Raw genomic sequence first — 25,413 nt, 5'->3', positions numbered from 1 at the left:
AATCTCTAAGGTGCCACAAGTACTCCTTTTTTTTTTTAGAAAATATTGGGGAGCTATTTGTGTGCGGGGGGGGAATCACTCAAATTCACGTAGAAAAAATGTTTTCATGAGTTATCTCTTATACAAAATACTATAAGGTTGTATAGTAAAGGGTCAAAATTCCAACATCTCCCATGTTAAACAGTGTTTTGGAAATTCACTCTAGGATACGCTAGTAGCTTTTTGTAAGAGTGAACAATGTGTTTGTTTGTTTCTACTGGTAGTATGCTCTATAGTAACTATTGCATGATAATGGCATTGACCTGGTTGGCTATCTACCCAGCATGCATTATAAAAGAGCTGCCTAACTACTTCTTTATTTGAGAGACATCAGCTGTTCATTTTGACTGGGATACTAAATCTTGCCTTTGCTATAATTATGGCTCAGTAAAGGCCTGATTTTGCAATGAGTGCCACATGGGGGTCTTTGCAGGATTGGGGCCTCAGACTTTTAACCTCTGTCCTCTCTGAATGTAAAGCAATTCTGTGAATGATTTCAACTGCAGCTTTTGGGCCTTCATAACATTTATTTTTAAAACATTCCTTTCCTGTCTCCCTTGGCAGACTTGAAACATTTACTGTAAAATAATGCTATAATTTTAGGGCAGTTCAGTTATGTTGGTCAAGTCCAGACTCAGAATGGAAGAGAATCAAAGCAAATTGAAACTTTGACCAGATAGGAATCAGACCCTAACTTTATAGGTATTGGATAAGAAACTAATTTTACTTTTAAAATCTTGAGACTTTAACATAATTCTCAGGGGTATGCAGAAAATATTAACTAATAAAATGTTGTGATTCCTAGACAGTAATAACATGTTAAAAAGGATTTTCAACCTCACTTTGATATTGTAACAAATTCATGTGTTGCAGACCTGAGACACAGTTGCTATCTGGCTCACACACACTGCTCCTCTAGGGAATCAGGTCTACAACCCTAGTTCTTCAGTTCAACAAAAATAGGCCATGACCACTTGAGCTAAAGGAAATCTATGAGTTATGCATTAGTAGTATTAGGTCTCTAAACTTCTTCTGTGGCCTAGATGCTGGAAGATTATCACATATGCTTGCATGCAAACACACAGTACAATGTCGTTTTTATGTTAATAGACTGAAAGGGCACACTTTTACAGAGAACAGATGCACCACTACTTGATCCCTTCCCCTTCTTTTTCCACCAAGCTGCTTTGTCCTCCCTGCCCAAATAGAGCAGAATCATGTGAAAAAACTGTGGGCCAAATTCTCTGCTGGTGTAAATGGACTTCAGAGACAATGTGCCAGTTTACACCAGCATAACATTTGGCAGTATTAAATTGCCAAGTCTGTCTTCTTCCCTATGGTCTACTTACTAGCACTTTGTCCAGTCTAATTTTAAATATTGCAAGTGATAACACTTGCATTACATCATTCAAGAGAGTGTGTCACAGGGACCATGTGTGGGCCATAGATTTTTTTTAGGCAGAACTCTTCATTGATTTAGGGCCTTTTGCTTAAAATGAATTCTATGAGGTGGCCCACTCTGAGGAAGACTTGCTGGTATTCAGCCCAAGTTTACTGATATTAAATTAATTCCATTACTACACTAAGTACTTTCTCTCTCTCTTCATGGCTTTTACGCCCTTTAAATATTTGTAGACTTATTATCTCTCCCCTCAGTCATCTCTCATCCATGCTATACATATAGCTAGCTCTTTTAATAATTCCTTAGATTAAGACATGAGATATAGGAGACAGGCTGCTTACAGAGAGTACTGATGTATGATTAGCCATACATGGATGGTCATCTAACACACCTTTCCTCTGTCAACCCCCGGCCCCGCTCCTCAGTCATGGTCTTGCTCTGATATTTAAAATGAATAAATAAATCACACATTGTCCTTAATCAGTAAATTAAAATATCACTTACGTCCTATTTTTGCTTCCTAGTTTCCACTTCATCTTCAGGAGGCACCTCTCCTTGAGTGGAAACCCTCCTCTGCATTTCCTTCATCCTTTTTCATTTTCACTATTTCCCCCTGCTCTTTACTTCTTCCTCCCTCAGTATATATAGCATGCGTCCTACCCACTCACCTGCTTCCAACAAGGAGAAGGGTAGGAGGAGGGGTGTTGCAGAAGAGATCTTGCTGCTCAGTACGCTTGCACCCAGCTTATGGGAAGGATAGAGGAACAGAGTGGACAACTGGCCAGGGAAAGGAGAGGGATCTCAGCATTTCCTGTCTACCCAGTTATCAAAAGAGCAGGCACCACTAGCAGCAGACAGAAAGCAAAGACTAAAAACAAGCTGGTGAAACTGATAGGATAGCAGGGAGCTGGAGAGTAGAGGCAAAAGAGTCTGAGCCTCTGGCTTTCATCCAAAGGCTAGGCATGTTAGCACCTGCAGCCGATCAGCTGTGAATGGATAAACCTAACAGGCACCATCTGGTTTTGGATTATGATGATCACAGCGTGTTGGCTTTGATCAACTTCTGTCTTGTCAGGAAGTGAGTTAATTTTTTTTCCCTTGGGCGCACCCTCTTAATTTTTAGCCCCTTGGCTAGGGTACTCACCTAGGATGTGGGAGACCCCTGGTTACCTAAGTGCACATGTTGATTGGATCCTGGTCACCTATGTGAGTGCTATAACTGCCAGGCTACAGAGTTGTTCTCATGCTTGCTGTGGCTCACACTCTCTCGCTCTGGCCCAATGATTCATTCAGTATTGATCCACAGTGCAACAGCTTCACCAAGAGAGGCTGAGGGAGCCCCACATCGGAATACCAGGTAGCCCAGTGGTTAGGGCATTCATCTGAGAGATGGCAGATGCCTGTTCAAATCCCTTCTGCCCCCCCAGGCACACGGGGTACTAGGAGCAGCGGTCTCCTTCAGCTCAGGAGAGTACTCTAACGTCTGGGCTAAAAGTTATGAGGGAAGTTCTCCTCCTCCCCCAGCCTTCTTGCAAAAATGGTGTAGGTGCCTAACACCAAAAGAGGAGTTGCAGCTGAGAATCCCAAGCCTCCCTTCGGCCCAGATTTAGGCACCTATCTCTAAGAGGGGGCGAGACTTAGCACAAGCCCCTTGTCTTGACATCTCCCATTGAGTATCTTAGGTGAGTAGCCTCATAGCCTGCTGGCCTGTGTGAACCACATTCTGAGGTGCCAGTCTCTCTGCCGAACCCAGGCTTTGTGACTCCCAGTGATTTTCTAGGTGCCTTAAAATTAGGTGTAGTGACGCCCAGCATCACCACACCAAAGTTTCATTGCAAATCAAGTTTTTGTCTTGGTTTTGTAAAGCATCTACCCCACTTTTGGGCGCAGCATAAATAAGCAATAATCACTTATGGGCTAATTGGATATGGATGAATGTATCCTACCTTTTTTTTTTCCTGCCACAGGCAACCTGAGGTGTTTTTTAAGAGCAAGAGATTTGGAAGGTCTGGGCCAAAACTGCCGTTGCTGTAAATCAGTGTAGTCAATGGAACTATGCTGTCAGCTTACACCACCCAAGAATCTGGCTTTAATATTTCTGTTTACATCCTGTGACAAAGGGCCTTTTATTTCATACCCTATTGTACACATTAGGTTGTGACCTTTTCAGTGATTTACCATTTTTTAGGGTAAGTACACAATGGTTTTGTGTGGTTGATAAGACTCACTGCTTTCTATTTCAGTGTATCCCTTTGCCAGTATCTACTTCACATTGCCAGTATGGCAGTGTGCAGACCTCACAGAGAGTTCAACCAAGGGTGCTTCTTGTATTTTCTTGAAACATATCTTTATTACCAGAACCTTACTGTCTGACCTTTACTATTAGTCGGTGTCATTACAGCCTGATACAGAAGGATAAAAATATTCAAGGAATATGAAGAAGTGTACAGAGAACAAACATTCATAAAAATCTGGGAGAATCCCTCCCCCTGAAATATTAAACAATCTCTGAATAAAAAGGGCTGTAATTCAGACCCAGAAGCTGTATTTTAAATATAATGGGTTATAAATTCAGACAAATAGTTTAAAAAATACAACCAGCATTTTGAAGTCTGATAGTGTATTTATTTTCTACTCTGAGCACATTACCAAATAGGTATAAAGTTAATTCTGAATGCAAAATTAGGGGTACTTGAAGTTAGTGTTATGTCATCTTCATATCAGATTAGCACTTGATTAAATTAGGCTAACATGATTAAAGGCTAACTGATTCCTGCAAAGGATATTCAATGTGCCAACATATCTGTTTTATTTTATTAATTGTACTAGACTAACACAGTATGGTAGACATTGCTAATAGGACACAAAGGTTCCTTCTGCTTTTTAGAAGGAGAGGTGCTGTCATTTATAAGTTAATAGTCTTCGAACCCACTAAATTTGGTATAATTCACTATTCAGAATGATCAGTAAACATGGAAAAAAAATGATGTCGTTGGTACCTGTGCTGCTGTATCAATTATTAAGATAAACATTTCAAAATGAGTGGAGAGCACATCCAAATGTTTTGTTAAGAGCTACTGTAAGGATAGGCGAAGGATTAAACTAGAACAAACAGTAAACTAATTTAGGAGGAGGAAGGAGAACAAATTAATGTCTAGTAAACAGGAGGTTTGCTCCCCCAAAGCAGTTCTATTAGTTGCAACTGGTAGTATGTGCAGATTCATGGAAAGCTTGAACTTTACACTGTTCAATCCATTCCCATCTACTAGGTTTGTTTCAGATGTAATAATGGCAGCTCGTTGTTAGTGAATCCAAATTTTCTCATTGCTACTCACTTTCAGTTTTATCCTTGTGACAGAATGCACTGTGATGGAATAAGGCTGAAGGAACTGCAAAACATGGAATCAAGCCCATCAGAAGTTAAAAGTATCTTCTTCAAAATAAATATTTATAATGGATGGCCAATAAAGCCAACAACAGCATTCATAATTATCTCTGGCACAGTTTGCTTCCACAGATGATTGGCTACCACATCTGGATTTTAGTGTCAGCTGAGCTGTGAGAGTTGCTTTACTTTTTAACAAATGTGTAGTTTTTAAAATATTTATACTGAATAAGTTAGACTTAATTTTCTAGAACCTGTTGTTTCTTTGTCCATCATAGAGGAGAGCTCTAATATTAGAGATCTGTTTATTTTGCAATCTATACTTCCTGGTACCCTGCCCTCCTTTATAGTGTATTAACTTGAGTGAAACAGATAGAAAAATCACTCTCTCTAGCAAACACATTTATTTATCTTCCCAAGATGAATTTCTCCCCATTGAAATGCTTTCATCTGATCACTTACCAGGAAAATAAAATAACTAATGACCTGTTCACTATCCACAGTGGGTCTGATTTTCCTGTCACACTGCTGCAAATCAGGTGTAATTCCACTGAAGCCAAGAGTTACAGCAGTTTGAAACAGATGTGAGATAAGAATCACGTTCATCTCTCCACTGACATCTCTGTAGGAGGCATCACATCTTGTTGATAATCTGATCTATATTCATTTAGACACTCATTTCATAATTAAACTTGCTATTCCAATAAACTGGAAGTAAGGATGAACAAGTGTGACTTGCCTAATTCAAACACTCTGGATTCATGTTTCTACCAGCTAGAAAGTTATTGGGTTCACATTCTGCTTAGAATAAGCTAAGAAAGAAGCAGATGGGTCACAGAGAAAAAATATCCAGTGAAAAAAGGAGCAGAGCAAACAAGCAGAATGAAAAATACTCAGAGGCATTGACAAAGAAAGAGAGGAGAGAGAATGGTACTAAAAGAAATAAACACATGGGGCAAGATCCTCAGCTGCTACTGAGATATGCTCAGGGCAGCAGAGCATGGGGAGGACACGCTTCACTCTGAAAGTTTGGATTGCCAGGATTTATGGGTGGCCTGGTTATGTTCCTTTTCTCTTCAGAATGCCTCCTACGACAGCAACTTTGCCACCTGGGGATTCATCTTACAGAAAGGAAATCCAGTTACATTGTTTTTCTGGCTGTTTGCCTTACTGGAGTGGGTTGAAACAGCTGGAAAGGAGACTCAGGCCAGGAATACAGTATATTGTTCATCCTTACTTACAAATTGTGTCAGAATGATTTTTTTGAAGTGATGTGGTTTTTTCATCCCTTGTGCTTAGAACAGGTTTCTATTTAACATGAAACATTTTTTAAGCTGAATCAACCAAAACAAATTATTGGATTTAAATTGCAGCAACAACATAAAATTGAACTCTTTTTGTGAAATCTGCTGACTCCCCCCTCCCAAAAAAACCACCTGCTAACAAAACAGTTTGCAAAGTGTGCAAAACTTCCAAATCCATGAGATTTGATTAACCTATCACTGTTGCATTGTAAACATGCCCAGTTGATACCCTTGAATGAAGGAGATTTTGAATTTATAATGACAGGTTTCAGAGTAGCAGTCATGTTAGTCTGTATCCGCAAAAAGAAAAGGAGTACTTGTGGCACCTTAGAGACTAACAAATTTATTTGAGCATAAGCTTTCGTGAGCTACAGCTCACTTCACTTATAATGTAAATGATGATTATATTTTGTACTCTTCACAAGGGGAAAATTCTTTGTTTTAACTTAACTAAACACAAAATTACTTTTGTTGGGCTACAGGAGAATTGTGGGGCATATTTGTATCCATTATCTGATGTTTATGCCTACTGGAAAGGAATTCTTACATACTAATATGTCATTTAGCTTTTGAAACAATGAGCTTGGTGGCTGAAGAACTTGGTACTGTCTAAGGAGTTCAAAATCAGAATTTTTATTGATGATATATTAGGAATTAGAGCTGGATGGGTTGAGGGGAGTGAGTTGCAATATTTTCAGTGTATATAATGGTTTATACAACAGCTTTCAAATATCTCTTTACTATTTTTTCTATGGGGATCTTCCAAGCAGGTATTTAACTTTCATCACAAATCTTTTCAGGCCAACTTTGAACTTCATGGATTCTATAATATAAACATTCAGAGCCAGATCATCAGGAGGTCTAAACTGGTGTAGCTCCATTGAAGTTAATACAGCTATGCTGATTAATGCACGCTGAAGCTCTGGCTCTCCTTTTTAAACCATGCCTAGTTACTGTTGTCAATATTTGATAAAATCAATCACAGTAATTAAATTTATTCATACTTTTCATCAGTTTAATGCTGTTACCTAACCCAGTAATTTGTGGCCTGATCCAATACTTTCTAAAGTCAATAGACTCCTATTGACTTTAATGGGCTTTGGATCAAGCCCATAAAGACTTGTAGCTGAGCTGTCTATGGTCACTTCGTTTATATTAAGCTGACATTTTCCCATCCTGAGTTTATCTTCCTTAAACATTAAATTTATACCAAATACAGCTGATATCTTGCAAATCTAAAGCAGTCCATTGCAATTCTATTAGGAGAAATGAGTCTATTTTACATCAATGGTCTTTCTTTCTCTTTGAATAGCTGGGCCAATGCTGGTGTAAAAATATTTCATGTTACTGCATTGCATTAGTAATGTTATATTTTATACTGCTGCCATTCATTTTTCATTTGTTTCCTAATAGTCTTTACAGACATTCAGCTCTTTCAGATGGGTCACACCTGTCTATTGTGCGGCTTCGAGTTGCAATACACTTTCATTATTTCCAAAAATGATAACTCATAGTGGTAGTGAAGGATGACTCCAGGGGACAGCATTTGGTATTTGCAGTACTGGAGTGTTAGAATGGGTATTTTGAGACTAACCTTCACGCTTCAAAACCTTGCCAGTTGTCAGGTTGTACTGCCTGTCTGTTTCCCAGTCTGTCGTTCCCTCTGCAGTCTGCCACCCCCCCAGCCACAGCCCTTTATTTTTTTGTTGTTGTTGTTGCCAGTAGTTTGCCAACCCAATAGTTTGTACCTAAAAAATCTCCTTACTGTCCACCAAAACTTTAGTGATCCTGTAAACCTCCATTTTTGTGGTGCTGCCCACTGTATTTCATGTTAAATTAATATTAAATGACTCACTGAAAAAGCTGGGGCTAGACCGTAAGTTCTTTGGGGGATAGATAGTCTTTTCAGTATGTGGAGTTCTTAGTACAATGGGGCCCGATTGTGAATTGGCAGCCACAATATAGGTGATGATAATTTCACCCAAATCAACCATGTTAAAAGAACATTAAGATTGCAAAATCAAGCATGCAAGTTAGGAAATGCCAGAATTAAGATTGCTCTGTCAACCTTAATTCTGCCCCGTTATCCATATGCATTACAAGACAGTTTTTAATTATATGATCACGTATCAGTTTTTCCACAAGAACCATGCCTCATTCAGTGCACAGGATGGACAGTGCTCACTTAATAAGAAATTAGTCAATGTTTTGTTGTCTCCTCATTGTTAAATGTGTGGTGCATCCTTCATTTACTGCACAATATCCAAACCTTGCTCTGAAGACAGAATTGTTAATTTTGTCATGGACTTTTTTTATGGTACTCATCACTGTAGTACCTTCGCAAACATTAATAAATTTATCTTCACAATAAAGGTAAAGGGGTATTACTATCCCCATTTTACAGATGGGAAACCGAGGCAGGGATAAATTAAGGTCAAAAGTGTCCACCAGGTTTGAGTGCCCATTTTGAATGCCTAGGACCTGATTTTTTTCCAAGTAGTTAGCATCTTATAATACTTAATGGAAGCTATGATTTGAACATCTATCCTTCAGATCCAGCGGTGAGTGCCCAGCACTTCTGTCAATCAAACCCTAGGGTATCAAGCTGAGCACCCAGAAAATGGTGCCCATCTGTGAAAAGTAACTTGCAAGCCTTCTATTATCCGTGAGTCAGTGGCACTTTTGCCAGTATGAAAAGACTATTACCATTTGTACAATTTTTGAATGTTCATCATAAAAGATACATAGAAATATAATATACAACAGCAGAAAGATAATTAATCATCAGGACCAAAAGAGAGAGTCTGCAGTCATGGTCTTTGTAACAACGAAGTGTGCTGCTTCTGATTGGTGCAAAGCTTTACGTGAGAAAGTTGGATGAAAATACCAAAGCATTTTGCATGGGCAGATGGAGTATGTGGCCATTTTAAAACAGGAACAAATGTATGAATGTAATTAAAAAGTGATTTGACAAGCACTTGTTCATTGGTTGCATAATTCTAAAGAAACTTGGAACAATTAATTGCATGAGACAAAGTTAAATAGTTTTTTAATGTTTCCTTTTATTTAGTTGTTTCAAATGTCCTTTACAAACTAGAAATAAAGTTTCTTTCCCTATTAAGGTTTCCCTGTTCCATTGGCAGCCATTGCAGCATGTCATTTTTTTAACTTTTCTATGGATTGTTGCCATTGATTGTTGTATGTTTATGGAGAGCTTGCATGTTTACTAAACAGGCTCTCTACGTTCACTGGAATCCTCAGGGTTATCAAGAAATGCCTCTCTATAGGTACCTATGTAAGTAAATGGCCTGGCTTTCAAAGGTGCTCATCACCAACAAGTCCAAGTTTTAGATGTTCAACATCTCTGAAAATCATATACCATGAAGATGTAGTCCCTAGCTAAGGAGTTTGTGTCCATGCAAATAGTGGCTAGACATGTTTGTTTGTCAGCAGCACAGCAGTAGATTTAAAAGAAAATTCTAATCCCCAGTGAGGTCATTACATCTTCAAGTGAAGGGCCAAATTCTGCTCAGATTTCACAAATAAAGTAACTAGGATTCAGCTCCAGATATTTGATGGTGACTATATAATTGAGTGTGCGCCCCCAAAAGTCTCAGTGCACGATCAAGGCCTCAGTTTGCAATCACAGGATTTTCTCCATCCCTTCCTCCCAAAGTAAATATACTGTAACATTTTAATATGAGTTCTTTATTTGTTTTAAACTGACTTTGAAACTATTGTATAAAGCTGGTGGCAAAACAGAAAAAAAAAATTGCAAAATTTTCCCTTCCATTTCTCTTTGAAATTTAAGTTACATCATTTTTTTCCAACAACCAAAATGGGGGAAAATGTTGACAAAATGATTCAAACATTTATTTGGTGTTTTTTGGTCAACATTTTCTGATCAGCTCTACTGACTTATAGGCAGTTTCAATCTTATTGTCTACTTTATTAAGAGGCAGAATAATTACTAAGTAAAACAATCACTGAGATTTACTCCCCTGACTATATATTGGAGGGAAAAATAAGTATTTTACTATCACTCTACATTGGCTCTGTATTAAAATCCTTCCTGAACAAAATCTTTCAAAAATGTATTTAATTGGCCATTTCCATTGCCTTGATCCATTTTAAAAACAAGACAAAAATGATTGTGCACATATCTCTGTAATATATTCACAACTAATCCTGAAATTATGCAAAATTTCACTGGTTTTATGTTTCATTAAGTATTCAAAAATCAGTTCAGATTTGTCTAAAGGTAATGAACCTTTGGATTCAATTCTGGCACCAATTTCACAATAAATCAGTCATAGTTTTTTATTACTTTGCAAATGTTTTAACACAAAACTCAGTTCATTTCCTAAGGGCAGGTTTCCACATCACAAAACTTGAACTTGGCAGTTTCAGCAGCGAGGCCAAGTAGAATGAGCAAAAATACTGAATTCACCCTTAGAGATGGTCCCTATAGGTCAAGACTGAAGCAAGTTGGCCAGACTTTGAAGTGTATTTCCATTGCACTTGTTACACCTATTCTGGGAATATATTGAAAACATCATTCTCCTAGTCTGTGAATGTAGTATCTTTCAGAAGCACTAGATCCACTTGTTTTATTAATAAAGAAAAACAGACATATTCCATTATAGTGCTTTAAAAATGCAGGTATCAATGGGTTTTCTTATGGCATAAGTACTATGCCCAACAATCAAGATGATCTAAAACTGTCAGTTTATTTTTCATGGAAAGTTTTGAAAAATAGATTTTCCCCTAATGTTCTGTGAAAATATTTTGGTGGAAAAAATGGGTTTTGGTTAACAAATGTTTCCATTATCATCATCAATGCCTGGGAGACGAAGTCCCCATTGTGCTAGGCGAAGATTATAAAAAGATAATCCCCACCTGAAAGAGTTTACAATTCAAGTGTAAAACAAGGGACAGCTCCAGACAGACAGTGGGGGGTGAGGGGATAACAAGGAAACAATGAGGAAAAATGAAGATGTTTGTACACCAATGCGAGGAGCCTAGGTAACAAAATGGAGGAACTAGAGCTACTGGTGCAGGAAGTGAAACCAGATACTATAGGGATAACGGAAACATGGTGGTGTCATAAATATAAAGGGAAGGGTAAACCCCTTTGAAATCCCTCCTGGCCAGGGGAAAGCTCCTCTCACCTGTAAAGGGTTAAGAAGCTAAAGGTAACCTCGCTGGCACCTGACCAAAATGACCAATGAGGAGACAAGATACTTTCAAAAGCTGGGAGGAGGGAGAGAAACAAAGGGTCTGGGTCTGTCTGTAGTCGTCTTGGCCAGGGACAGAACAGGAATGGAGTCTTAGAACTTTTAGTAAGTAATCTAGCTAGGTATGCGTTAGATTATGATTTCTTTAAATGGCTGAGAAAAGAACTGTGCTGAATAGAATAACTATTTCTGTCTGTGTATCTTTTTTGTAACTGAAGGTTTTGCCTAGAGGGGTTCTCTATGTTTTTGAATCTAATTACCCTGTAAGATATCTACCATCCTGATTTTACAGGGGGGATTTCTTCATTTCTATTTACTTCTATTTTTTATTAAAAGTCTTCTTGTAAAACACTGAATGCTTTTTCATTGTTTTCAGATCCAAGGGTTTGGGTCTGTGGTCACCTATGCAAATTGGTGAGGCTTTTTACCAAACCTTGTCCAGGAAGTGGGGTGCAAGGTTTTGGGAAGTATTTTGGGGGGAAGGACGCGTCCAAACAGCTCTTCCCCAGTAACCAGTATTAGTTTGGTGGTGGTAGCGGCCAGTCCAAGGACAAAGGGTGGAATATTTTGTACCTTGGGGAAGTTTTGACCTAAGCTGGTAAAGATAAGCTTAGGAGGTTTTTCATGCAGGTCCCCACATCTGTACCCTAGAGTTCAGAGTGGGGGAGGAACCGTGACAGGTGGTATAGTAGTCATGACTGGACTACACATATTGAAGGGTATGTGCTGTTTAGGAAAGACAGAAATAAAGGTAAAGGTGGTAGAGTAGCATTGTATATCAGTGATGAGGTAGAATGTAAAGAAATAAGAAACAATGGAATGGATAAGATAGAGTGCGTCTGGGCAAAAATCACATTGGGGAAGAAAGCTAATAGAGCCTCCCCTGGGATAGTGCTTGGGGTGTGCAATAGACCGCCGGGATCTAATTTGGATATGGATAGAGCCCCCTTTAATGTTTTTAAGGAAGTAAATACTAATGGAAACTGCATGATCATGGGAGACTTTAACTTCCCGATATAGACTGGAGGACAAGTTCTAGTAATAATCATAGGGCTCAGATTTTCCTATTTTCCTAGATGCGATAGCTGATGGATTCCTTCATCAAGTAGTTGCTGAACCGACAAGCAGGGATGCCATTTTAGATTTGGTTTTGGTGAGCAGTGAGGACCTCATAGAAGAAATGGTTGTAGGGGACAACCTTAGTTCAAGTGATCATGAGCTAATTCAGTTCAAACTTAAAGGAAGGATAAACAAAAATCTGCAACTAAGGTTTTTGATTTCAAAAGGGCTGACTTTCAAAAATTAAGGAAATTAGTTAGGGAAGCGGATTGGACTGAAGCACTTATGGATCTAAAGGCAGAGGAGGCCTGGGATTACTTCAAGTCAAAGCTGCAGAAGCTATCAGAAGCCTGCATCCCAAGAAAGGGGAAAAAATTCATAGGCAGGAGTTGTAGACCATGCTGGATGAGCAAGCATCTCAGAGAGGTGATTAAGAAAAAGCAGAAAGCATACAGGGAGTGGAAGATGGGAGGGGTCAGCAATTGAGGTTATTGAGGTCAAAACATGTAGGGATAAAGTGAGAGGCTAAAAGTCAAGTAGAGTTGGACCTTGCAAAGGGAATTAAAACCAAAAGTAAAAGGTTCCATAGCCATATAAATAAGAAGAAAACAAATAAAGAAGAAGTGGAATCACTAAACATTGAGGATGGAGTGGAGGTTAAGGATAATCTAGGCCCAATATCTAAACAAATACTTTGTCTCAGTCTTTAATGAGGCTAATGAGGATTTTAGGGATAATGGTAGCATGACAAATGGGAGTGAGGATATCGAGGCAGATATTACCATATCTGAGGTAGAAGCGAAACTCAAACAGCTTAATGAGACTAAATCGGGGGGGCCCGGATAATCTTCATCCAAGAATATTAAAGGAATTAGCACATGAAATTGCAAGCCCATTAGCAAGAATTTTTAATGAATCTGTAAACTCAGGGGTTGTACCATATGACTGGAGAATTGCTAACATAGTTCCTATTTTTAAGAAAGGAAAAAAAATTGATCCGGGTAACTACAGGCCTGTTAGTTTGACATCTGTAGTATGCAAGGTCTTGGAAAAAATTTTTAAAGAGAAAGTAGTTAAGGACATTGAGGTCAATGGTAAATGGGACAAAATACAGCATGGTTTTACACAAGGTAGATGGTGCCAAACCAACCTGATCTCCTTCTTTGAGAAAGTAACAGATTTTTTAGACAAAGGAAAAGCAGTGGATCTAATTTACCTAGATTTCAGTAAGGCGTTTGATACGGTGCCACATGGGGAATTATTAGTTAAATTGGAAAAGATGGGGATCAATATGAAAATTGAAAAGTGAATAAGGATAAAGGGGAGACAACAGCAGGTCATACTGAAAGTTGAGCTATCAGGCTGGAGGGAGGTTACCAGTGAAGTTCCTCAGGGATCAGTTTTGGGACCAATCTTATTTAATCTTTTTATTACTGACCTTGGCACAAAAAATGGGAGTGTGCTAACAACAAATTGTGGTTGATACAAAGCTGGGAGGTATTGCCAATTTAGAGAAGGACCCCCGGGATATCATACAGGAGGATCTGGATGACCTTGTAAACTGGAGTAATAGTAATAGGATGAAATTTAATAGTGAGAAGTGTAAGGTCATGCACTTAGGGATTAATAACAAGAATTTAAGTTATAAACTGGGGACGCATCAATTAGAAGTAACGGAGGAGGAGAAGGGCCTTGGAGTATTGATGACCACAGGATGGCTATGAGCCACCAATGTGATATGGCTGTATTCCAGATGAGGTCTCACCAGTGCCCTGTATAAAGGTACTAACACCTCCTTATGTTTACCGGAAATACCTCGCCTGATGCATCCCATGACCACATATAAGCTAATGTGGTCATGGGATGCATCCGGCGAGGTATTTCCAGTAAACATAAGGAGGTGTTAGTACCTTTATACAGGGCACTGGTGAGACCTCATCTGGAATACTGTGTGCAGTTCTGGTCTCCCATGTTTAAGAAGGATGAATTCAAACTGGAACAGGTACAGAGAAGGGCTACTAGGATGATCCGAGGAATGGAAAACCAGTCTTACGAAAGGAGACTCAAGGAGCTTGGCTTGTTTAGCCTAACCAAAAGAAGGCTGAGGGGAGAGATGATGGCTCTCTATAAATATATCAGAGGGATAAATACCAGAGAGGGAGAGGAATTATTTAAGCTCAGTGCCAATGTGGACACAAGAACAAATGGATATAAACTTGCCATCGGGAAGTTTTAGACTTGAAATTAGACGAAGGTTTCTAACCATCAGAGGAGTGAAGTTCTGGAACAGCCTTCCAAGGGAAGCAGTGGGGGCAAAAGACCTATCTGGCTTCAAGATTAAACTCAATAAGTTTTTGGAGGAGATGGTATGATGGGATAACACGATTTTGGCAATTAATTGATCTTTAACTATTCATGGTAAATAGGCCCAATGGCCTGTGATGGGATGTTAGATGGGGTGGGATCTGAGTTACTACAGAGAATTCTTTCCTGGGTATCTGGCTGGTGAATCTTGCCCATATGCTCAGAGTTCAGCTGATAGCCATATTTGGGGTTGGGAAGGAATTTTCCTCCAGGGCAAACTGGAAGACGCCCTGGGGTTTTTTTGCCTTCCTCTGTAGCATGGGGCACGGGTCACTTGCTGGAGGATTCTCTGCACCTTAAAGTCTTTAAACCATGATTTGAGGACTTCAATAGCTCAGACATAGGTAAGAGGTTTATTGCAGGAGTGGGTGGGTGAGATTCTGTGGCCCGCATTGTGCAGGAGGTCAGACTAGATGATCATAATGGTCCCTTCTAACCTTAGATATCTAAGTCTATGAGTCTACAGGTCAAAATGATGGGCATTGGTATAAGTGCACCAGCAGCCAAAATGCATGGCCCTTAAATCTTTTTCAGTGTCACTGCTTCCCAGAATAGAGTCCCCTATCATGTAAATTTAGCCTGTATTCTTTGTTCCTAGGTGTATGACTTTACATTTGATTGCAAGGAGTTCGAGTGACAGAGCATCCACCATATCCTCAGGTAAGTTGTTCCACTGGTTAATTACCATCACTGTTAAAAACAAGCCTTATTTCTACTCTGAATTTGTGAGGCTCCAGCTTCCAGCCATTGAATCTTTTTATGCCTTTGTTAATCTGCTAGATTAAAGAGCACACTAATATAAAAAAATCTTTCCCAAAGTCGGTATTACAGGCTATGATGAAGGCACCTGTTAAACTTCTGCATACTGGGCGAAGTAGATTGTTTCTTTTGTCTAACTGTAAGGCAGGTTTTCCAGATTCATTCTTGTAGCTCTTTTCTGAATCCTTTCCACTTTGTCAAATCTTTGTCAAAGTGTGGGCAGCAGAACTGGACACAGTGTTCTAGTAATGGTCTCATTAATTCTGTGAACTGTAGTAAAATATCTCCATCATTCTATTAAATAATTCTCTCCTTATATATTGAAGAACTGCATTTGCTGTCTTTGCCACCACATTGCATGGGAATTCATGTTCAGTTTATTTGTCTTGACCCCTAGTTCTTTTCTGAGTCATTGCTTTCCAGAATAGTCATCCAATCAGTGTGACCTAAATTTTTAGTTCCTAGATATGATTTTGCATTTAACTGTATTGAAATGCATGTTATTTAAATGAACCCAGGTTAGCATATTGCTCCATATGAGATTGCTCCATATGACTGACATGTCCTTTTATTATGTATCTCTCTGCTGCTTTTTGTGTCATCTGCAATCTTTACCAGTAATGACACATTTTCTTCCAAATCATTGATAAAACTATTTAAACAACTGGGCCAAGAATTAGTCTTTAGGCCCACACTGGAACCCCAAAGAATGATGATTTCCCATTTACAACTACTTTTTAGAGATCTGTCAGTTAGCCAGTTTTTAATGCATTTAATGTGTGCTGCATTTATTTATATTGTGCTATTTTTTTTAACCAGAATGTCATTAGGTACTAAGTGAAATGACTTACAGAAGTCTGTGAATACAATTACCTTTGTCAATTAATCTTGTAGTTTCTTCCAAGAGTTATAACAATTTTGTTTGACGATCTATTTTCCATAAAATTATGTCGATTAGTATAAATTATACCGCCATCCTTTAATTCTGTACTGACTTCATCTTGGTATTTCCATGATTTTTCCCCAAACTGATGTGATAACTAATCTATAGTTACCTGGGTCATTTTGTTCATCCTTCGGCACAATAGCTTTTTTTCAGTACTCCGAGATTTTTTAATTACCAACATCAATGGCTCAGAAAGTTCCCGTGTATTCTTTTAAAATTCTTGGGTACAAGCTATCCCGTCCTGAAGATTTAGAACGGTTTAACTCTAGTAGTTGTTACCTTTGATATTTGCAGGTTATTCTGTATCTTTAGGACTGAATTCTCCCCTGGGCCACAGCTCTTTCTGGTGCAGGGAAGTATGGGTATCATTAGAGAGCTGGTACTGGTTCCTTGATTCTTCACCAGCCTGCTTTCTGTGTCAATTACAGTAGCCTAAGGGGTGCTCTAATTTATACTACTAGTGTAGCTCCACTGTCATCTGCCCTATTCCTATTATTCTTTACTCTTCTATTTTGTTATAAGGTATATACAGAAGCACAATGTGTGTACATGGCCATTACAAAAACTTAAGAAAACAAGGGGACTAGTTTTCCTCTTACACCAGAGTAAATCAGAAATATCTCAGTTGAAGACAATGGAGTTAGATAATTGTAAATGACTGGAGAATTAGGCAAATGTGTCTGCTCTGAGGAGGTTAAACCCTGAACCCAGTATTAGGGCAGGTCTATGCTACTGCGTGGATCGACGCTCTGAGATTGATCCACCGGCAATCAATTTAGCGAGTCTAGTAAAGACCTGCCAAATCAACTTCAGATCGCTTTCCAGTCGACCCCTTTACTCTACCCCTGATGAGAAGAGTAAGGTAAGTCGATGGGAGATTTTCTCCATCCCCCCCACACAGTGTAGACCCCATGGTAACACAACCTAAGATACGTCAACTTCAGCTACATTATTTACATAGCTGGATTTGTGTAGCGTAGGTCGACTTATGCACTCTCCTGCTGACAACGCAAATGCCACTCGGGGGTGGAAGTTCTTTGTCAGCAGAATGGAGGTGAGGGCAGGGAATGTGATAAGCTGCGTAGTGTAGACATAGCCTTACACTGTAAGTAAGGCTGTGAGTTTAGCTCTAATCTTGCAGTTGTTACTCGGTTGAATGAGACTAATTGCCAGAGTAAGGATCACTCAGAGTGAGTATACAGGTATCAGAAGCAGGCTGAATATTAGGAAGAATAGCAAAAAAATAAGACCTCAGAAGAATGAGAAGAACAAATTAAAAGCAAAGGGAGCTAGAAAACTGCACTTGGGAAAGCTAAACAATAATAATCATAATATTAAATTTTTTCCTTTTTGTTTACTTTTCTTGGTGACTTCACAAATGTACATAACAAATCCAGTAATGTGGAAGATTTCTGTTGAATTGAAATTTTGATGACAAACCAACAAGAATATTGATAAGATACACGTAAAACTTTTTTTCTGTTCTACTCTATATTTAGTTGGAAACTTTTCATAGTAAAAGGTATTTCTATTGTCCTTCCATTCTATTTAGTAAGTTCTCAGTTTCTCTGCTAACTAAAACCTATTATTATTATTTTATTTGTATTATGTTAGTACCTAGAAACTTGGATCAGAGTTTACAGTCCCATTGTGCTAGGTGCTGTACAGACAAATAACAAAGAAAGGAGTCCTCATCCCAGAGACTTTACAGTCCTAGGTGTCAAATAAGACATGACAGGTGCACAAAGCAGACATATGGGCAGTGCTTAATTGCTCAAGCAATTAGGTGCCGTGGCTCAAGCAACTTTTTACTTTCATAACTGACGTGGCAGCCCAGAGATGCCGGGGCGATGGACTACCAAGCCTCATGGTTCTGGGGCTTGGTCCTGGCAAGCCCTGGCACAAAGTAAACACTGCATATGGTATAGGGTTGGGTGAGCAAAGGAGGTGACAAAATGAACAGTTTAACTGAAAAATGGAAGTCTCAGGTTGCTATTTGTCTAAGCCAGTGTGAATAAACTATTCACCCTTCAACACCTATATTCAAATTCTGTTTGACTCTGCAGTGATATAATAAATCAGTGGTTTATGACATAGCCCTCTATTGCTCTGGACGTGACTGTGATGTCACGCATCAGTAATATAACTGTTTCTGCTACCATATGCAGTATTGCAGCCATCTGGAAGGAAGAACCATTGTTTAGACAACAACTATCTTTTCCAGAAAGTAAAAATTAAAAATGTGAAATATTTTGCTATTATGTACCATGAGCCAAATTTTCAGGTCCAAACGCAGCACATGACAACACAAATGAATGCACATCTGTTGTGAACACAAGTTGCCATATTTGTACATACAAACAGGCATTTCCACATATTAAATGGGTAACCAGAGATCCTCACTATTTATTTGTATGCACAATTGCTCATTTTGTGCATGTAAATATAGAGTTCTGCATGTGCAGAAGATATGCAAATATTTTTACTTGCATCCCCATTTTTCTCTTGACCTACTGATTGGGATGTTTTCTGCTTATTTTCAAAGTTCCTGTTTAAGTTGGTTTGTAGCTCACCTGCGGGACAGCAGATTGTATCAGTATAACTATGAGAACATTACACTGTATTCACATTGGATGGTATTATGTTCTCATGACTGAAAAAGCAAAGTTCTAGCACGTATAATCCATTATGAAGACCCAGGCCTCCTCCATTGTTTGACAGGAAAGCCCTCAGGCATTTGTAGTACAGAGCACTCCATTGTCAGGTATCCTGAAAACAGCCTGCTGAGAGTGAAGTCTCAATCAACCTGTCATTTTACAAACATTCCCCCCACTCTCTTCCTGGAGATTCCCCTTCTCTCTTTATACTAGTCATTCCTCTGCTTGGGAACAAGGTGGGCTACTAACTTATCAGAAAGCCTGCCTTCCTGTCTGTTCCTTGTACTCCTTTATGGATCAAACTATACAATAAGGGTGATGGACACCCCAATGTTCATCACTTAGGTTTGAAATAGTCCTTTTACTCAGATAAAACTCCTGTTGATTTTCATGGCAGGTTTGCCTGCATCAGGACTGAGTAAAAACTGAATAAGAACCTCGGGATCTGGCCCTAATTACTTTAGCAAAGAAACTGCATCGCTGTAATGACCTCCTGATCTTGTTGCTAAAAGATCTTTTTGTTTTTAATGTCGTTTTTAATTCTTTCCTATGTTGTACTACATGTTGGCAGCTGCACATGTGTAATATTGGTGTAATGCAGGCATTGAATTATCACTAGTGAGTTGTACCAACTCTGCACTTTGGAGGTAATTCTCTGGTTGTATAAATAACTTGCAGATACATTGGGAGGCAAGGTGTAAAGTCCAAAGGAGACGTGGCAGAGAAAAGAATAGGCATGGCAATTCTCTGGGTAAGTCATTGGGTAAAGACATTGTGGCAATTCTTATCAGGAGAAGCAGCCCAGGAGCCAGCAGAAAGAGATGAAAAACAGGGGAGTTGGAGTAGAGATCTGTTGGAAGAGAAGGAGGAAAGCCCCAGTTCCTTAGGGGCAGTGAGTGAGTTCTTCAGAGTGTGTTTGCTTGCTCGCTCGCTGTTTTGTTTTCACTTTGAAAAGTCTGGTAGGGGACAGTGTGTTGTGTGAGAAGCAGAGCCTTTGATCACAGATGAACCTTGATTAGGATCCAGGGCTTCCTTAATCAGCAGGCCTATAAAGGCAGAAAACCAAAAAGCCAGCCAGTGGCACAGGAGACATCAAACAGAACTGAAAACAGGGGAGTTTAAAAGGAGAGTTTGGGGGAGTGTGTGTGTGTTTTTTTGGGGGGGTGGGGGGTGGGAAGAGTGTGTGTGTTGTTTTTTTCCTTCTTGAAGCTGTGGGATGTACATTATCCTGGAGAAGAGTACCTGAAAGGTGCTTTCTTTGTATGAAGTGCTGCATGATAAATGTGTAATGGAAGAGAAGATCCGAGGTTTGGAGATGCAGCTAGAAACGACAGTTGAGTTTTGATGGGGATTTGAGAGGATGGTGGTGGGAAGGAGAGAAGAAGCTGAAGGGAAAACCTAAAGACTTGCAGATGCATGCGGGGCTAGAGCAATATGAGGGTAGACTGCTGGATGAAGAGTGGCTAGAGGAAGCATGTGACTACAAGAACAAAAGGTGGAGGAAAAGACTGGCTAGTGAACAACAAAGATTGCTGAGGAACAGGTTTGATGAAATGGAAAATGAAGGGGAGACACAGGCAATAAGAGAAGATGGAAGAGCAAAAAAGAAAAGAGTGAACAGTCCTACAAGAAGAGGGGAAGAGAATGGAGACTGCAATCTTCCAGGGGCTCTGAACTCTGGCTATCTTCTGAGAGTCATCTGCTAATGAGAACAGAAGATTTTCAGCCAGAAGGAAAAGAAGGGGGAAGGCTGCAGAATTGCACCAATATCAGGAAGAGGTAGGTCTACATGACTGAAGGCTCCCTATTAAGAATATAGAGAGAGATTTCTTAAATATTTTAATGAAATAAACACTACTGGGAATTGTGTGATTATGGGAGACTTCAATTTCCCATATATAGATTAGAGGACAAGAGCTACTAATAATGATAGGGCCCAGATATTCCTGGATGTGGTAGCTGACAGATTTCTTCAACAAATAGACACTGAACCAACAAAGGTGATGCCATTTTAGATTTGATATTGGTAAGTAGCGCGCACCTCATTGGCCTCTACAATGAGTTGTTCTATTTTGGACCAAGTGTTCATGAGTTAATTCAGTTTAAATTAAATGAAAGGATAAACTAAAATAGGTTTGCAACTAGTGTCCTTGATTTCAAAAGGGAAAACTTTAAAAAGTAAGGGAAGTAGTTAGGGAAGTGGACTCAACCGAAGAACTCAAGAATCTTAGTGTGGAAGAGGCTTGGAATTACTTTGTCAAAGCTGCAGAAACTACCTGAAACCTGCATCCCAAACAAGGGGGAAAATTTCATAGGGAAGGATTGCAGACAAAACTGGATGAACAAGTATCTCAAACAGATTATTAAGAGAGAGCAGAAAGCCTACGAGGAATAGAAGGAGGGCTGGATCAGTGAGGAAAACTACTTCTTGGAGGTCAGAAAGTATAGGGAAAAAGTGAGAACTGCCAAAAGCCAAGCAGAGTTGGACATAGCAAAGGAAATTAAAAAAATAATAAAAGGTTCATTGGCCATATAAATAAAAAGAAAACAAGGATAGAACAAGTGGGACTGCTAAGTGCTGAGGATGGAGTGGAATTAAAGATGACCTAGCTGTGGCCCAAGACCTAAACAACTACTTTGCCTCAGTTTTTAATAAGCTTAATGAGGAGCTTGAGGGCAATGGCAGGGTGGCTAATGGGAACAAGGATATGGGAGCAGAAATTCCCACATGTAAGGTGGAAGCCAAACTCAAACAGTGTAAGGGGACCAACCTAGGGAACCTGGATAATCTCCATCCAAGAATATTAAAAGAACTGGCACATGGAATTACAAGCTCAATAGCAAGAATTATTAATGAATCCATAATCACAGTAACTGGAGAATTGCAGATACAGTACCTACATTTAAGAAAGGACAAAAAAAAGTGATCTGGGAAACTACGGGCTCATTAATTTGACATCAGTTGCATGCAAGGTCTTAGAACAAATTTTGAAAGAGAAAAGTTAAGGACATAGTAGTAAACCGTAATTGAGATAAAATACAACATGGTTTTACAAAAGGTAGATTGTGCCCAACCAATCTGATCTCTTTCTTTGGAAAGACCACCAATTTTCTGGACAAAGGAAATGCAGTAGATCTCTTCTACTTATATTACTATAAAGCATTTGATACAGTGCCACATGGAAAGTTACTAGTTAAATTGGAGAAGATGGGGATTAATATGAGAGTTGCAAGATGGGTAAAGAACTGGTTAAAGGTGAGACTACAACAAGTCATGCTGAAAGGTGAACTGTCTGGCCGGAGGAAAGTTACTAGTGGAGTTCCTAAGGAATCTGTCTTGGGACCAATCTTATTTAACATTTTCATTAATGATCGTGGCACAAAAAGTGGGAGTGTGCCAGTAACAGTTGTGGATGACACAAAGTTGTAAGGTATTGCCAATACAGAGTAAGACCGGAATATCAGACAAGGAGATTTGGACAACCTTGAAAACTAGAGTAATAGAAATGGAATAAAATTTAATAGTGCAAAGTCATGCATTTAGGAAGTAACAAGAAGAATTTTGCTATAAACTGGGGATGTATCAGAAGTGACAAAGGAGGAGAAAGACCAGGGTGTATTGATCAATCACAGGATGACTGAGTCACCAATATGATGCAGCCGTGGAAAAGGCTAAGGGAATCCTGGGATATATCAGGTCACGTGTTTCCAGTAGAGACAGGGAAGTATTACCATTACACGAGGCACTAATGAGACCTCGTCTGAAACGCTGTGTGCAGTTTTAAGAGAGCTCAATCCAAACTGGAACAGGTTCAAAGAAGGGCTAGTAGGATGATCAGGGGAATGGAGAACCTACTGAATTAGAGGAATCTTCAAGAGCTTGGCTTGTTTAATTAACAAAACAACAGATGCAGGGAGAGATGATTGTTTCTATAAACACATCAAAGGAATAAACACCTGGGAGGGAGAAGAGTTACTTAAGTTAAGGGCCAATATTGGTACAAGAACAAATTTATATAAACTGGCCATCAGTAAGTTTAGGCTTGAAATTAGACAAAAGTTTCTACCCATCAGAGAAATGAAGTTCTGGAATACAGTCTTCCAAGGGAAGTCGTTGGGGGGAAATCCTAATTGTTTTAAGGCTGAGCTTGATAAGCTTATGGAGGGGATAGTATGATAGTATTGCCTACAATGACATATGGCACATCCATGATGGCTTTTAGCAAATATCTCTAATGGCTAGAGATGGGACACTTGATGGGGAGGGCTCTGAGTTACTGCACAGAATTCTTTCCTAGGTTTGTGTCTGGTGGTTCTTGACCACATGCTCAGGGTCTAATTGATCACCAGATTTGGGGTAGGGAAGGAAATTTCCCATGGTCATATTGGCAGAAACTCGGGGACAGGGTTCGCCTTCCTCTATGGTGTGGGGGCACAGATCACTTGCTGGTTTGAACTAGAGCAAATGGTGGATGTTATTTAACTTGAAATCTTTAAATCAAGATTTGAGGATTTCAGTATCTGAACCAGAGGTTATGGGCCTATTACAGGAGTGAGTGGGTGAGGTTGTCACATGCAATGGGGCAGGCCAGGCTAGATGATCATGATGGTCCCTTCTGGCCTTAAAGTCTATAAGCTATCATTAAAGAACCCCCTCAGTAATCTCCACATTCTATGCTCTGCAATTGCCCTTCTGCTGATGTCCATTGATTAGACCAATTTTTTTTATGCTCCATTCCCTGCACTACCTTTCTTGTGTTTTTTGTTTGTTTGTTTGTTTTGTAATTGTCTGGCCTATAGACCACGGGAACTGCAATGTTTGTCTTTGTGTATATGGATGAGCATGCTCCTGGAAGACATTTTCATGGGTGCAACATGTAAAAGTACTAGGAACATGGTGTAGACAGTGTTACCCCAAAATTTGGACGAAAGGCACCCTAACAGTGGCCTGTCTGTAATTGTTAGCCAATTGTCAATTTGGCCTACTTCAGTGGGTAATAAGGGGTGGCCTGCCTAGAGGAGTTGCTGGGGTTTTACCAGGGAGTTTGTTTCTGAGCCTCAGAGGACTCCCCAGAAGAGTTGTGTTCTGTTAATCTGTGAGAGGACACAGATATAAGCTTTCCCTCATGCAGTAGTGCTTTGAAAACCAACATTTATTTAAAGGCAATAATCAGATACAATTACACTTAATTGGAAAGAATACACTGTAATATATTATATATAGTATAACAATTGCATTCTATTTAGAAATCACACACTAAGGCAGGGCAATAGAATACACAGACCATATAAAGTATCTACAATATAATACTTATAGTACAAGGAGACCCTTCATACATAGTATAAAGCTTTAATATAATGCTATGACACAATAATGCACCTGTTACAATGTAACATGCAGAACCTCTACACATATGCATACGAGAACATGACAATATTACACATTAAAGAAGCATTTACCAGCTAACACTAACATTCTGTGAGCACTGGCCAAATGATCACAGAATGGGTGGAGTGAAATTAGGGTTGCCAGGTGTCTGGTTTTTGACTGGAACACCCAGTCAAAAAGGGACCCTGGCTGCTCCGGTCAGCACCAGAGTTAAAAGACCGCTCGGTGGCGCAGCAGGGCTAAGGCAGGCTCCCTGACTGCTGTGGCTCTGTGTGGCTCCCAGAAGCAGCAGTCTGTCCCTCCTCTGGCTTCTAGGTGTAGGGGCAGTCAGGGGGCTCTGTGCGCTGCCCCTTCCCCAAGTGCCAGCTCTGCAGCTCCCATTGGCCAGGAGCCAGAGAGAGAACATGCCACTGCTTCTGGGAGCTGCCTGAGGTAAGTGCTGGCCAGAGCCAGCACCCCTGCCCAGCTTCCATGCCCAAACCTCCTGCCCCACCCCTGATCCCCCTCCAATCCCCCAGAGCCCGCACCCCCAGCCAGAGCCCTCACCACCACCCATACCCCAACCCCCTGCCCTAGCCCGGAGCCCCTTCCCACATCCTGAACCCTTCATTTCTGATTTTCAAAGTCATTTAGGAGTGTAAAGATGCAGCTAGTCACCTGATGAGATTTCCCTAAGGGCCTAAAGAGATTAGGCACCTAAATCCCATTGAAATAAATGGGAGTTAGACACCTAATCTACTGAAAATCCCACCAGGCACCATTTGCATCTTTAGGATCTTAAATACTTTTGAAAATCTGACACTTAAGGCTTGTTTACACAGCCCTGCAGTGCGGAACATAGGGGTGTGAGTTGCAGTACACTGAAGAGTAGA

The 25,413-nt window shown here is 39.7% G+C and overlaps 1 long non-coding RNA gene across 1 annotated transcript in view; it reads left to right on the top strand.

Annotated features, from left to right (window-relative positions):
* LOC140908143 (uncharacterized) overlaps window positions 1-25,413 on the top strand; it is a 111,061-nt gene that overhangs the window by 32,420 nt on the left and 53,228 nt on the right. The window contains exon 2 of the long non-coding RNA XR_012157776.1: window positions 15,389-15,450. This is a non-coding gene — a long non-coding RNA (uncharacterized lncRNA). The remainder of the gene's footprint in view (window positions 1-15,388; window positions 15,451-25,413) is intronic.

The sequence above is a fragment of the Lepidochelys kempii genome, chromosome 3 (genome assembly GCF_965140265.1).
Source record: "Lepidochelys kempii isolate rLepKem1 chromosome 3, rLepKem1.hap2, whole genome shotgun sequence".
NCBI classification, from domain to species: Eukaryota; Metazoa; Chordata; order Testudines; family Cheloniidae; genus Lepidochelys; species Lepidochelys kempii.
Note: the sequence above shows the minus strand (reverse complement) of the source record. Positions and strands in the feature narration are given on the sequence as shown.